This window comes from Capsicum annuum, chromosome 1 (assembly GCF_002878395.1).
Source record: "Capsicum annuum cultivar UCD-10X-F1 chromosome 1, UCD10Xv1.1, whole genome shotgun sequence".
NCBI classification, from domain to species: Eukaryota; Viridiplantae; Streptophyta; class Magnoliopsida; order Solanales; family Solanaceae; genus Capsicum; species Capsicum annuum.
In genome coordinates this window covers 54,358,956-54,375,935 of record NC_061111.1, presented here as the reverse complement: position 1 = coordinate 54,375,935, position 16,980 = coordinate 54,358,956, and the positions used below count along the sequence as shown (strand labels likewise).

General features: G+C 31.6%; 1 long non-coding RNA gene across 1 annotated transcript; it reads left to right on the top strand.

Moving 5' to 3' along the window:
• The first annotated feature begins 8,225 nt into the window (after positions 1-8,225).
• On the top strand, positions 8,226-11,004 carry LOC107874761. The gene is made up of 2 exons (XR_001675581.2): positions 8,226-8,526; positions 10,531-11,004. It is a non-coding gene; the product is annotated as an uncharacterized LOC107874761 (long non-coding RNA).
• The last annotated feature ends 5,976 nt before the right edge of the window (positions 11,005-16,980 follow it).

Genomic DNA, 16,980 nt, shown 5'->3' with positions numbered 1-16,980 from the left:
GCTCTATCTGAGCCCTGGGTTGTTCTTCGCCTTATCTTAGGCCAACGAAATTTCACTTCTTTAATTTTTTGGTGATAACATAACGAGTCAAGCTAAGGTTTATTTGGCTCAAATACATCAATGATACCATCCATGTCAACAAACTAATTTTAATTTCTTGAGCATCTTTTGCTTGATTATACGTGTCTACCGATTTAATGTCTAATTTCTTTTTATTTTATGTTTTTTATTCTTCAACTTTATCCTTTTCCTATTTAAATTTTTCACATCACAAAAATACTACGTAAATCCCCAAGAAATAGTTTCAGCTAAATTTGTAGCAACACAATCCCCCAATGATTTCTCAAGTAATAATTCCGTAGGTAAATCCCCAAGAAATAATTTTAGCTAAATTTGTAGAACACAATCCCCCAATAATTTTTCAAGAAATAATTTTGCAGGTAAATCTCCAAGAATAAATTCCCAGCAAAATTCGCAGCACAAAATCCCCAAATAATTTTTCAGGTAATAAAATCTGTTACATAAATTTCCACCAAAATATCTCTATGTAAATTTGTAGGATAAATTACCTTGAAATTTTTCTATGAATTTAAGAAATATATATATTTGTCCATATACCTGCGGATTTGCCTAGAGATAAAATACCTGCAGATACATTTTCCTAGGTAATATTCACAAGTAATAATTCGCAGGTAAATCCCTAAGAATAAATCCCCAGCAAAATTCGCAGCACAAGATCCCCAAATAATTTTTCAGATAATAAAATCCATTACATAAATTTCCACAAAAATATCTCTAAGTAAATCCGTAGGATAAATTACCTGGGTATTTTTCTATGGATTTAAAAAATATGTATATTTGTCCATATACATGCGAATTTACCTAGAGATAAAATACCCTCCAATATATTTTCCCAGTTAATGTCGCAAGTAATAATTTTGCAGGTAAATCTGCAAGAATAAATTCTCAACAAAATTTGCAGCACAAAATCCCTAAATAATTTCCTAGGTAATAAAATTCATTACATAAATTTTCACCAAAATATCTCTAAGTAAATCCGTAGGATAAATTACCTGAGAATTTTTCTACGGATTTAAAAAATATATATATTTGTCCATATACCTGCGGATTTATCTAGAGATAAAATACCCGCCGATATGTTTCCCAGGTAATATTACAAGTAATAATTTCATAGGTAAATCCCCAAGAATAAATTCCCATCTAAATTCGCAGCACAAAATCCCCAAATAATTTCCTAGATAATAAAATCCATTACATGAATTTCCACCAAAATATATCTAAGTAAATCCGTAGGATAAATTACCTGCGAATTTTTCTACAGATTTAAAAAATATATATATATATTTTTCCATATACCTATGGATTTACCTAGAGATAAAATACCCACCGATATATTTTCCAGGTAATGTCACAAGTATGAAATTTGCGCAATATGGCGCCAAATTTACCTGCGGAATTTGTTGCAAATATATAGTTCGCAGGTAATATATTTTAATGTTGAGAAATTTAATATTTTTCATAGGTAAATCCGCATGTATTTTCTACGATATTATTCCCTAGGTAAAATCCCCATGTAATTTGTAGTTTTCTAATAGCGAATAATTTAACTTTAAATAACTATTTTATACTTAATGAAATGATTTATTGCCAGACAAACATCGAGAGAGTGACTTAGAAATGTGGCATACTTCTAAGGCCTCCATTCCTTTTTACCATTTTTCTCTCTTTTTCTAAAAAAGGGTTTCTTCATTCTTTCACTAATAAATTTATTTATTAGTTTAAAAAAAAAAAAACTATATCATATTTTCTATATCTAATTATAACTCATGAGTTATAATAAAAACTTTCATCCATTTATATTCTCTACTTAAATGACATGTCTTCTCAACTCACTTCTACCTAATATATATATTGATTGATCATTCTATCTGTAAATAATAATCATCTATGGAGTTGTTAGGCGCTCATTTTCATTTTCTCCTTTTTTATTAATATATTTTTTCTCCTTTTTGATTTTTTCGTCTTCATCTTTTTCATCAATCATCTATTTAATAATCAAATAAGCGGATATAGAAGATGATGTGACAATATATCCATCACTTTAATGAAAATCATAGATATATTCTTTAGAATTTATTTTGTATCGTATCAAATGAAGAAGGAACTTGAGGAGATGAAGTACGAATGAAGTTTAATGTATCTAGGCATGAACAAGTTTCACCAAGATAAAGAATAAAGGTTGATGACAGTGTAAGATTCATTAAATAGAGATTTAGTTTGGTACAAGTTCATCAAAATGATGAAGAAGAAAGTTTAATGATCTTGAAAGATTCATCAAAATGGTCAAATTAGCTTGGTGAAGTATAGCAGTTTGAATGATTTACAAATATATAAAGATAATTTTTTATTGCTAATTTTAATATTTTTAATTAATTATTTCTTCAAATACAAGATATGTACCCTTCAAGAATAGAATTCTGTTTCAAAATTTTACTGTGTATCAATGATAGAAAAGCTTCTTCAACTAAATTATGTTGTTGCTCACATAAAACTTACTGGGTCATGCCATTTTCTAGCATTTTCAAAAATAGTATACCCAAATTACAAATCTTCATCACTCATGAAGTAAATGAAATAAAATAAAATAAATATTGTGCATATTTCAAGAAACTGCAATTTGATTATATTCAAAAATAGAGGTTTTGATGCACAGGAATCATATAGAAGGTTAAAACTTATACATAATTTGGAAAAAGTCATCGTTTCCACCTCAAACTATACACGAAAAGTTTAGGTCACATCTAAACTATAGTAGTGACCTATTATACACCTAAACTATAAAAAAGTAGAACTATTACCTCCCCGCGACACCCATGCCCAAGTTCAATGAGTGGAGTGTACTCCACTCGCTCCATGTCACTTTCCAGATCACTTTCCACGTCAAAAACAACTTTAAACAATATTTTTAAACAAAAATTTTCAAGTCATCTTCCTTACCCCATTCATCTCTCCCATCACCTCTAAAAGGGAGCTTCACCAACAAATGAATACAGTAGCAGAGTATCAAGCCAATCAAGATTTAAAGGCTTCTCAATAAGGATGAGTCGTGAGATAGATAGCGGCAAAGAAAAAAGTGAAGGTCGCCGGAATTTTATTTTCTGACGAAAGTAAAAGTTTTCAATCGATACTTTTAGATCTTAGGATGAAATTACAAGGATCTTCATAAGCTTATTCTCATTTATCACTTTTCTTCCTTCCAAATTACTTCAAATTTCTCAATTTGACTAACCATTAATATTTCAATATCCACTGACAGTTACCAATTCTTCATTAAATTTGTGAAGATTAATCGATCTGATTTTCTAAAAATCTCATTCTAGACTGAATCTTCTTAATTACCAGGTACAATCTTGAACTTTTCAACCCAAATGATCTGTTTACATACCTCAATTCCTCCGAAAGACCCCAAAATCAAGAATTCAACTAGCTCCTTTTTCTTTATAGATAATTTAAATAAAAAAAAGAATCTTGATAAGTGTTTGCTTCTATTTGTATGATTTTTCTTTAAATTTGCTCTGAAAATTTGCAACTTGATCTGTTTAATCATACTGTGTAGGAAAAGGATAATTTTGGTTGTGCCCTGAATAATGGTCTTACATATCTTAAACACACAATAGTACTAAGTACTAAAAAGGAAGGGAATGAAAGAAAAATGAAGAATTTTGTATAAATCTGGATTGGACAAGTTCACAAGAACTATTCCTTTTGGTTTTGTAGGAGAATTATGGCTCAATTTTTTCTTCAGATGATCATATGTTTAGGCTAGACTTTTGTGATCATTGAATTAAAGTCTCCTACATTTAAGGATTTGTTTTATTCTTAAAATTATTGTGGTGAAGATTTGAGTTTGATGATGATGGTGTCAATGTTGGTGTTTTAATGGTATTTTGGTGAAGAAGAAACAATTGAGGAGGTGGGACCCACATATTAAAATGAATAAATGAAAAAAATAATTTTATTAATATTTTTTTAATTGAAAAAAAAAGTTATTAATATTTAGTTACCAATTCTTCAAACAAATGATCTTCAATTTTGATTTTGAAAGATAAATTTGGGAATTAAGGTTCTTAGTTTGGAGCCCCAAATTGGCTTAAATAGGAATTTAGGTTCAATAGATCCATTGAAAATTAAAGTGTTGTATTTTTAATGTTTTTAACCGTTTATTTTTGTTATTTAAAAGGTTGGACGCGCCTAAGACGAGTGTAAGAAACGTATCTTAGAATAGGCGTCGCGGGGAGGTAATAGTTCCACTTTTTTATAGTTTAGGTGTGTAATATGTCACTACGATAGTTTAGATGTGACCTAAACTTTTCGTGTATAATTTAAGGTGAAAACAATGACTTTTTCCTACGTAATTTTGAACATCAATACCATATTATTGTGAAGGTAATGTTTTATCATATTAAAGTGATGCAGTCTTAGTCCAATTTTTTCCTTCTTTTTTTTTTTGGTTTTGTTAGGTGCATTTTTTGTAACTTATAATAGAGTAGTAATAAATGTTTAGTATGCTATCCTCCCTCTTTCTCCTTCTTTAAGCAGCTTTTTTTCATTTTAAGTTTTATCCTTCTCTGCTACTATTAGCACAGGAAAAAATTCACATGACTGTTTTCATTTATTTTTAAATCTTATGAATTTTTTTTTGTGATATAACTATTTGCTAATAATACTTTTTATGTGAATAATGTAAAGTTCTTCTCGTCTTTGTTCCACTCCCAAGATGAGTTTATTTTTCATTCATAAATAGCTAATTAAGACCACATTTATTGTTACAGAAAATCAATCACTTGACATGTTGCAATGAAAATAAATGGAGAAAAATAATAGTTTATAAAATGATCTATGTGCTATTAGATATTATTTTTTATTCACTAACATCATAAAATTTTCTTTTTATGGGTAAAATCTCATGTGTATATTTATTTTAATGAGAAAAGATATCAAAACCCCTCCGAACTTGTCGCCAAAACTTATTTTAGATCCTAAATTAACTGGACAACTTATTTTAAAAAATACTTTATTTACGTGGCTCCGACGTGGCGGTGATGTGTCGCTGATGTGTCAACGAGTGTGATGCACTCTCCATTTGAGAATGGTATTATATATTAAGGGGTGAAATTAAATCACTTTAAAGATATTAAGGGGTAAATAAATAGAAAATTAGTGTTAAAGTAAATTTTGACGACAAATTCGGAAGGATTTTGATGTATTATCTCTATTTTAATCAATGATAACTTGTGTTTGAATATTATGTACTTTCTTTAAATACATGCAAGAGAGTTTCGAGTTGATTATGATAGAGAGAGAAAAGATTTCTACAAATGACATACCATTGAACTTTCGACAATGAAAAATTTATCATTTTTAAAATTTCATATTTAAAGCACTCTATAGCTTTATGTAGTCCAAAGGATGTACAATATTTCTTTCTCATATAAGATTTACCTTATTTTAAAAATATTTTTTCAATGATCAATATCATTAATTACATTTAATAGTATTAGAAGGTGAAAAGTCTTATATAAGACCAAAGGTTTCTAATTATGAATAAAAACTAACGTTAAGTATAATTGCTAATGATATCATTATCTAGAATAACTAATGCAGTATTATTACTATTGTGAAACATCTTTTAAGTAGTAAAGAAAATTAAAGGATATATGAAGCTTACAAATTTTAACATTAATTTATTTCTCTTTTCAAATTGGAAGGATGCTTGAGAACTTGATATAGAACCTTCAATTTTTATATAAATTAATTAAAAATTTTATTTTTACATGTACATTTGGTTTATATTGTATTTTTTCTTTATACATTGTTTTTATTTTTCGTTATATATTCCCATCAAGTAGGATCTATCGAAAATAATTTCTCTATCTCATTTTTGAGGTAGTGATTTGGATTGCGTACGCTTACCCTCCCCAGAGGCATGATGTTGTTATTTTTTATATTATAAGAAAATTTTCTATTCATATCAATCAACCTATTCAATATATATGTTCAACTGCGCAAAGTGCGAATAATTTACTAGTTATATCATAAGTTTTAAAAGTCCTTATTTGTTTCTTAAGATCCGAGCCAAGTCAATATAACTCATATAAACTGGAACAAATAATATACTCCATCCAATCCAATTTATATGGCATTTTTGAATTTTGAGATTCAAACAAATTTATTTTTGACTGTTATTTTATCTGTGAATCTTTTAAATATTTTAACTTGTCAATCATTGCGTCTTATAGTACTTGTTATGTAGTTTTCAAGTATATAAATTTTATTTCAGAAAAATTTAAATATTTCGTCTTCAAATTCGCGGTCAAACATAAACTATTTTACTTTCGAAAAATGCGAAATGATTAGATAGACCTTTGTACTTGTTTGAGTTTGTAAAGTGGATACTTCTACTTATCTTTTTGTCATCTAAACTCTTTGACCCAATAAAAAATAACTTTTTAAACTCTTTTTTGACATGACATCCTATGTGGCATAAATCACATAGGTGCGTGTGATGTAAACATAAAAGATTCATCCCACCTTTTAAACATGGCATCAACGGTCAAATTAGGGCCTTATTAGCTTGCTTCCTGATTTGCTTCCAACATCATTATTGGAGTAATTTGGGCCTTTCTTCTCGATCTTCTTGTTCTTTAATTTTTTTTTTGTCTGTCGTTATACTCCTCTTTTTTTTGTGCATTTTCAGTCCATTTTTTTTCTAATTTTTTCGTTTATTTTATCTAACACCATGACAATGAGTGTTCGTTATTATGGACTTTATGCTGAACTTAAGATGTCAAGGGCACCAACTAATTTTGAAAGAATCTTTTGGGGCTGTTAAAAATATGCAGTTGATAATGATTGTGGATTCTTTCAATGGAATGATGCAAATGAACAATACTGCATAAATAATCTATCCACAAATTCAGATTAAGGAAATAAAGACAGACACAAAAGGCAACGAAGACAAGAAAGGCATGAGAAAGATGAAAGGCATGGAAGATCAAGCACTAGTATTGATATCACTGTTATCGTCATTGTTGTCATTTGATTTCTAGTTGTTGATTTAAGATGTCTCCATCTGTAGTTGCAATGTACAATAATAATGAAATTGAAATTTAGTTCCAAACACTATTTTGCCAACACATAAATCTTCAAGATATACACATATCTTAACGACAGTTGGAATAAAAAAAAGGGTAATAATAGTTATTCATAAACACTTGTCTTAACAACACCGTTACTGAGAAATTCACCCGAATTTCACAAACTCTTGTCTTGAATCCACTTGAACAAAAAGCTTTAAAAAAACTATCAATTAAGCTACACAAAGAGAATTTTACTACCATGTGCCTTAAATGTTTGGTGTGGACTGATTTTTATTGACATAAGTGATTGTATAAGATTTTAGTCTCCTGTAACTCTTTTCTTATAGCTTTCTTTGAGTAATTGAAGTTCTACCCTTCCACCTTAGACCATTTGATTTGTAATTCAAATCAATATTAGTTGGAACTAAACTAATCAATGTTGGACTATGTAACATTCTATCAAGAACTTCAAATTGAGAAATAATAAAATTAATTAAAGATGCACTAATTAATACCAGTTAAATATATTTAGATGATAGAAAACTTATCCTCTCCACTACACTGTCACTTGGTCCAAACAGTACACCGAAATCAACTGTTTTTGTCTTCTTTTGTTTTTATTTTTTATATGCAAGATTTGCACTATCTCTCAAAGTGGTACTAGTATTCTTCTTTTGGGCACTAACACCAATAGTAGATTGTTGAGTTGTTGTTGTAGTAACATTCCAGATACTACAAAAGTAGTTCCAGGCATCACAATAGTTGCAGGCCTCAAATTAGTTGTTGAGGCACTTTCAGACCTCACACCAGCTGATATAGCATTTGTAAGTCGCTACAAAAAGCACTGTAAAAAGAGACCTTAAAAAAGAGATCTCAAAAATAGGTCGCAAAAAAGAGACCTCATGAGGTCGCTTTTTCAATTAATATTTTTTTAATTCTTTTTTAAAAAAAATAGATTTTATTAGACCGATAAAATAAAAAAAATGATGAAATAATAATAGGGACCTCATTAGGTCAAAATTAAATTTAAAAAAAAAACGACCTCATGAGGTGACTAAACATTTCAAAAGATTTAAAAATACGTTACAAACTTATTTTTAATCAAAACAATCAATGAATATTTTTTTTAAAAAAAGAAAAACCTCACAAGCTATTTTTTAAAAATATAAAATTACACAACTTAATTCGAATTTTTCTAATCTGTGTACCTTCTCACAAAACCCTAGCTCTATTTTCCCTCTCTCATAACCGACGCTCCACCGGTCGCACGCCGTCGCAGCACCTCTACAAGAACAATCAGACCATGACAGCACCTCCACTAGCAACGTTTCTATATGATTCTCAGAGTTTTGGACAACTCGAATAGGTATATTGTCCTCTTATTTCGGTTTTAGTTTTTTAGTCTTTCTTTATAGGAATCCTTAAAGATGACACTTTAAATACATGCTCTGCTCATGAGATCTTAAAGACTAAATTTAATCCCATCTTAATAATTTTTCACGTGATTAGGCTCCTATGCTTCACAATATTTACTGAAAAGAATTAGGACTTCTTATGTTATGTTTGTTTGGGTGGCTTTTCTTGCTATTTAAATTGTTAAGGTAACATAATTTATGAATAAACTTCTACTAATTAATCTAAGAAAAAATAAATAAAATTTGTAGTCTCTCAACACATACTTATATGCTGCTTTTGCAGTTATCTGCTCTGCAGACCTACTGATTACGAGTTGTCCAAAACAATGACAATTACGTGGTTCAAAATAGAACGAAACTGGGTTGTCCTATCTTGTGGCGCCTTTTTGAATTGGAAAGACTGAAGGATGGCATCTTTTTATTGTTCCTTTTTTATTGGTCGAGTTTTGAGAATGATTAAAGAAATTGTGGCTTCTTGAAATTCTTGGTTTTGAAGTTGGAATTTCGATAAGTCTAATTGTGGATTATTTTTGGTCATAAATTTTAAGCCTAGATTTGTTGGTTAAATGCACTGCTTTCAATTTTTTATTTATTTCTTGTTCTTCACTTGTGGAATTTCGCTAGGTATGTTGTTGTATTTTAGTTAGTATGATGATATGAAATAAACTTAAATGAAGTACTGAGGAACCCAACTTGTTTGAGACTTAGGCTTAGTAATTGTTTACTTAGATCATAAATTGATCCTTTTCTTCCAGCTACTTTTCCTAAATCCTCATCTTTATTAATTAAATTGACCATGATACAACTTATTTCACCATTGATCATGGTTTCAAAGTTTTCGAATATACCAAGTCATGAGCGTGCACTTGAAAGAAAGAGTGACCAATGATAAAGATTATAATTTAAATTTTAACATGTATGTAATATGTAACTTTCTTTTTCAAATGTATGGTCTCAGACCTTGATTGATCTGTAGAGATGTGCTCAAAATTGCCCTTCCAAAAGGCGTAGGCCACTAAACAGCTAGGATCCACTAAAGATGGAATTAATGGTTCACTTAGTTCAGACAGCATAAAAGTTAAGGATAATGCAAAAGTTGAAATACATCGTAGACCTAGTCGAGAAACTTATTCTTTTATTGGAGGTTCGTCTGTAAATATGGATATTGATAAACATGCCCAAGGCTCTCAGGTTACAAAATGGACTTCTGGTTGTAATATTAGAGACATAGATTTTTGTTCCCAGCCCCGACAATCATTTGACTGTAAACCAAATAATGGAGATAACCAAAATAAGGAAATGGAGTATGCAGACCAAAATAAGAAAATAGAGTGTGCAGGATTCAGGAGCCGGTTCAGAACACTGATGTTTTAGATCCAACAAATATGTACCACTATGTGAAATTTTAGATGCAGGACGAGATGGCCCATTGTTTATGGTGTTTGATATTCTATTCGAATGAAACTGTTTGTTAGATTTTGATTTATTTGTCTGTGCGCTATGCTGTTGGAATTCTTATTTTTGAATATTGTGGTGCACTTAATGCTCCTTCACAAGGTAAGGATAAATTTGCATACACACCACCCTCCCCAGACCGCACTTGTGAGATTGCTCTAATATGATGTTGTTGTGGTGGTGCACTTAATGATACCACAGTTTCTTTCATGTTTCTTCTGCATTATATTTTCCATGTAATGTTGAGCCGTGCTTGTTTTCCATGTAATGTTGAGCCATGCTTAATTTCTTATTATGATTTGATAACATGTCTACTATACATTTTGTCATACAGTTTTTCCCTTTTGCTTGTTTTTTCTGGTTTTCCTTCTTGTGTCAGCTTAGTTAGCATCTCTATACCTGAGTACTATTTGATTATTCATGCCATTTTCATGTCATATTGTTAGGTTATTTCCTGTCATTGTGGTGTCCTCTTTTTAAGTAGATAAATGAACTTGCAGATTTCATTAAAGCATTGTCCAAATGAAGTGTTTGTTCACTTATCTCCTCTGCCAAATGTTGGGATATGGTTCAGAGAGAGCGAACCAAGAAATAGCAAAGCAACATAGGTTGGAAAAGCGAAAACTTCCGCCTTTGCAACCACCTGGAAGTGTTGATGGCTTGAAAATGTTTGGTTTTATTACAACAGCAATTACACAGGTCCTTTCACGTATATTCTTGAAATTAATATTTGATCCAGGATGAGGATGAGGATCATGTGGAAAACACATCATCACATTATTGAAGTTTAGTTGTTGAATTAGATAAAATAAATTATGTACTCTATGATGATTTATAAGAATTAGCAAGGGTTTTTGTAAATGTATGAGAACTTTGGAGTAGTTTGAAATAGAATTGTGTAACTTATGATTTTATGTCTTTATTCAATTTTGAAGTAATTTAAAGTTGATTTGGCTGTAGTGTGGATTCAAGGATATTTGGAATATGTATTTTTTGTCATTTGATTGATCATTGGCTAAAATAGCAAGTGGCCAGCTGCAAAAGCAGCAATATTGCTAGTTTTCTGCCTTTGCAGAAAAGAGACCTCACGAGGTTATTTTTTTTCATTTTTATTTTTCAAAAAATGCAAAAAAGCGACCTCATGAAATCTCCTTTTGTAAAAATAAATAAATATAGCGACCCCATGAGGTCTCTTTTTGCATAATTTAGAAAATAATATGGCAACCTCGTGAGGTCACTTTTTGGTGACCCCATGAGGTCTCTTTTTGCACAATTTATAAAATAATATGGCGACATCGTGAGGTCACTTTTTGGCGACCTCATGAGGTCACTTACAAAAAGCACCTATGTTTTTGCGATGTTTTTGCGATCTGATATTGAGGTTATTTTTAAGGTCTCTTTTTCATGAGGTTTCTTTTTTAGGTCTCTGTTAATAATTTTTTTAGTAGTGAGTCTTCTTTCAGTTGTTCTTGTATTGGGAGGCCTTCTTCTGGTTGATATAGCATTTTGCAGGTCTCTTAATACCTACTGTAGCATTTGCAGGCACCTGCTAAAGAATTTGCAGGTCTCTCCACACCTACTGAAGTGTCTGCAGGTCTATCACCAGATGTTGAGGTATTAGTGGTAGGTTGTACACTTAGTGTGCAGCTACACTTGGTTGACTGCCACTTGCAGATGTTGTACCAGTTCTAGAGCTACCAATGACACCATATTTCTAAAAAAACATGTTAAGGTCAAAAACACATCTAAAAAGAGTAAAATTCATTAATAAGAAGATATTAAGCATAACTTACCAAAGTTGGACATCCTTTCTTGTTGTGTTTAATAGTCTTGCACACAGAACATGTCATCTTTATTTACTTTCTTGTAGCCTTTTTGAACTTCTTAACATGCTCATCACTATCTTTCTTTCTATTTTTACTTGGTTTTCCTGGCATGACAGTAATCTCAAGTGGCTCAATTGTTGGTCTTGTGCTTTTTTTCCACATCTTCATGGTTTTTATAGGTTGAATATACTTATTGTATGCCTTTAGATATATTTTTTTCTTATACCAGTTATCAACAAATGACTCCACATCTCATTCCTTATAATGCATTGCAATAATTGCATATGTATAAGGAATTTCTTTAGTTATTGTGATTTACAACTACACACCATTCTCTTCACATAAACAACATGTGTATATGGTAGATCACCAATCTCAAAGTCAATATCACTATTAAACCTCATCTCACAGTTGTTTCCATACTCACTCTTCTCTGCAAGAACTTCCATAACTATTGGTGATATATCACAAATCCATCTCTTTGAAAACTCTCTCATTTGATTCATCTTTTAAATGACTTTGATTCTTATTTCCTCCAATATAATGATAACTGATTTGAACCTAGCATCCAAAATTCAACTGTTGAAAGTCTCACACATGTTGTTCTCAACCACATCACATTTGTTATGTTCTTTAAGAAAAGCCCTACACCATGCCTCTTTGTTGTACTTGAGGAAATCTTCCACAATTTCATCTCCCAACTCACTCATTTCATTGAGTTTTACTTGCAAATACACTTCAAATAATGCTCTGGCAACTTGTCTAAATTTTTTCCTCCTTTCTTCACCCCTTTATTCCTTCTTCCAGTTGACCCATATATGTTTAGCACATCATTTATGCTTCACATTTGATAGTAGATCAGTAAGTGCCAAATGAAGACTCTACCAAACAATATAAAATAGTAGTTAAATATCAATTACTGTCGCAGATTGTAATAAAAATATACTTAAAAATGTGATATATCATACCTTTTGCATACCAGACATCACTTTCAATCTTTTACCTCTAGTTTTTGTAAGCTTCAAATCATGTTTGATGTACCTACGAAATCAAGACCATGCGTCTTTTCTTTCCTTATCAATTACTGTCTATGCTACCGAGTACATCTGATTATTTTCATCTTTGAAAATGCAATATAACAAGATACATTTACATACACCTTTGACAAATACACCGTCTAAATCAATTATTCTTCTACACCCCTCTTTCTATCCATTTTTAAGGATCCAAAATAAATATAAATATCTATAAACACCTCTTTTCTTGAAATTGTATTCTTGGGTGTCCTAATGATACAGTGGTACCAGAATTGGTGGTCTTCAACTCTTCATTATAATCATACAACCTAGCAAACTCTTTCATGAAATCACCCAAATACCTATTCATTAACTCTGATTTTTGCATTTCTACAAGTTGTTTTACTAACATACAACCTATAGTCTTTTCTTATAAGAGCTTAGATCTGATGCAAATATTGAAGGCTCATTTAATTATGTTCTTGTACCACTTACTAATCCATTATGGATTACATAATTTTTTTTGTCCTTTTAGAACACTTCTGGATAGGAAAGTAAGTCTTTACACTAAAATTTTCAATGTTATCAAGACTTTCAAGAATAACTCAAGGACAACTCTTATGCTTATACTTTGCACTTATCCTTTTATTCTCATCAGGTTTCAACTTAAGATTCACATTTTTCTGTATAGAGGAAGTTGCAGTGCTTCTCTAAACTCAACACAATTCAAAAAGACCATACACAATTAAAACAAGACCCTTTTTTTGTAGTTTTATCAAAGTAGATTTTGGTAGATGAACTTCAATGTAACGACTTGAAATTTTGATGAAATATGTGTTTATGTGTGATTTGACTGTTTTACCCCTTTTCATAGTTGCATTTTGGTATTTCTAGGGTTTAGGGTTGATTGGCATGGTTTTCGATGCATTTTGGTGCCGTTTGTGTGATATTGTGGCTTTTGGTGACTTTGGGAGCCTTAATATAGACTTATGTAATTATATTTTGATCCGTGCGACGGATGGCTGAACGAACTGTGCCAACAGATACACAACGTCGATTTTAGGCAAGTGCCATATTTGGTTTGGTTTTGTGGATTTTAAATCTCATTTTGACCCTCGATTTGAAAAATTATAATGTTGAGTTTCGAGGGTCAACTTTATGAAAATGACATGCTTTTTGAAAATATGATATTTTCATTGATTTCGGAGCGTTGAATTTAGTATGGTTACTTAGTTCATTTTTATGTATCGGATTCCGAAATCCCTAGGCCTTAGCGAAAACTTGGAAATTCACCAAGTTTTAGTTGTCATCTATCATGGCAGAGAGTACTACGATCGCACCATGCCCTATGGCGATCGTCATATCTGCTCCTATAGCCAGGTAGTTCAATCGCACACCTGGTTGTGTGATTGTAGCATCTAGAACCTGGTATGGGTATAAATAGACCCCTTACGTTGCGAATTAGCTACGTTCCACTCATTCTTGAGAGCCAAAAATCCTAAAATAGTGTGAGAGCTTAAAAGTGGAGCTTGTGGGTGTTTGGGAATCTAGATTAACACCTATTTCTTAATTTTTTTACGGATTTAAGGTATGAATTCACTCTTTTCTTAGTAAATTTCTTGGTTAATTTCTCATAACTCCAAAATCTTAGGGCTTGATTTTAAACCTCAATTTTATCCCTTTTCATATGAATAACATTTCTAATCCTATAATTACTAGTTTTCCTCGATTTCTTCTTCTAAACAACTTCAATTCTTGATTTTAAAGCGGATTTCAAAGGTTTTACTCGGTATAGTTTAAAATATAATTTTTCTTTGATTTGAACCTCGTTTTCAACACGTTTTAACTTGAATTTTCAGCTATAGATTCTTAACATTATGAAAAACATATTTTTGAAATACAGTTACGATTTTGCCCTTTTAAAAAAAAAACATTTTGAGGGTCCGTTTGGACCCAAAACTAAAGGTAGGCAATATAGTTATTGTTGGCTTTGGTATCATTGGCTTTATTTTAAAGTATAGATTCTATATTTCTTGGTTTAGTTAATTTTGGAATTGTTCATTAGAAGTAAGGTCGTGGGTTGAATCATAGCAGATCAGTTTTGGCTTTTGAGGTAGGTTACGACTTAACTCTTTCAGACTAGGATGGGTAGTTAATTTGTCTAAAAATTTCATGTTAAGGGTGGGAACCAATCATGAAAAATATCTATGTGTTGTGCCCATGTAGGGCCTATATTTAACGTAATTATTAAATTTGAGATATTATGTGATATGTGTGACTATGTGGGGTCCTACTTGATGTTGATAGCCTTGACTACATGTGAATAATTGTATGTGTTGGTGAAAAAGCCTAATGTGGTGCTATTGGAGTATTGTGATATATTTAGACTTGTTGGAATATGATACATGTGGAAATTCATGGATGGTTGGAAATAATAAGTGGATAATTGGCTCATGTAATTGGTATATTGGTTGGTTATGGAAATGCTTATTGGGGTTGGTTGTGGAAATACTCTTTAGGTTGTTGTGAATATTGCATCATCATCCTCATGGCATTATACACATAATTTTACTATTTGCTTTATGCTTATGTATGTATACCTGTTGTTGTTGTATATTTTATTTGATTTGTGTCTAATGCTATTTATGTGCCCTTGAAAAACACTGAAAACACTGGAAATACTGGAGATTCTGGAAATACTGAGAACATTGGATTTTATAAACCTTCTCTGAGGGATGTACTGGAGAGGAGTCATAGATAGTGGTATTAGGCATTGGATCTTATAGACCTCTCGAAGGTTATGCTGGATAAGAGTCATGGATAGTGGTATTGGATATGCTGAAGGTCGTGCCCTTTATGTATATTTTATATGTGTTATTATCTACTTTGCTCGATCGGCTTGTGATACCTACTGAGTATAAGTAGACCGTACTCACACCTACTGCGCTCTTACAATGCAGATCCTGTTTCGAGTGTGCCCCAACTTGGTTAATTCGGGCAATTTTTAGTGCTTTCGGTAGAGGTTGACTTTCAGGTGTCCGTATGTATTCTACTACCTTTCTTAAAGACTATATCTTTACTTTATTTCAAGAGATGGATTTTCTCTTGTATTTGGACATCTTATGTATTTTATTTGAATTTGAGTTGTACTAGATATGTTCTTATATTGTTGACATCAGGTTTTGGGAGTTATGATTGTATTATTGATTTTGGTCTTTCCAGACTTGTTATACTTATATGGTTCGACTTCGTTCTAAAAGTCTTACCTTGGGGGTATTTTTGTTTTTTTTCTCTTTGTGTATCAGTTTGGGTGATAGGCTTATTCGTCAAGGTTCGCCGCGACGAGTGCCATCATGACCCTTAGATTTTTGGATCGTGATAAATTAGTATCAGAGCAACCAGTTTTCATTGGTCTCAATGATATAAGAAAGGAATGTCTAATAGAGCCTTACAGATCGGTATGTAGACGTTCGTATCTATCTTTAAGAGGTTATAGGATGTCTTTAGAAAACTTCCCTCAGTTTATTCCTTATCGTGTGAATATCTTTCATACTTGCATCCAAGAGATGTTTCACTCTTTCTGCGAAGATGGTGTCGACTAGGTCAAGAATGATCAGAGATTTAAAGCCTTCACCTAGAGGGCAAACATTGTCGTGGACAGGATCAATAAAGTAGATGGGCTCGTGGATCTGCCCTATCCAGGAGTAGTGCTAGGGGACTTTCCCCTGGGCCTCGTGTTGAGCACGTTGGAGGTGTGGGTTCTATTCTAATTTCTCAGAGTTCTTCTACCTCAATCTTGGAGGAATTATTAGTTCATCTATTGACCTATTTGAAGGATGCTCCTTTGAGTTTATTTGATATTTCCCCAGCTCTGAGTGTTGTACCTCTATCTATGCTAGAGTCTATTTATGGTATTCCTCTAGTCACAAGTGTGGATCCTCTAGTTGCACCTACTTCTGTTTTGGGTACTCTTCAAACCCTAAGTATTATTCTTCCTTCAGCATTGGCATTTGAGTATGGTGTTTTAAAGGTAGGAGTTCCACCTTTATCTATGTTGCATCCCCAGGTGAAGTCTCAGCCAGCTAGACTTGTTATGCCTTCTACTCTT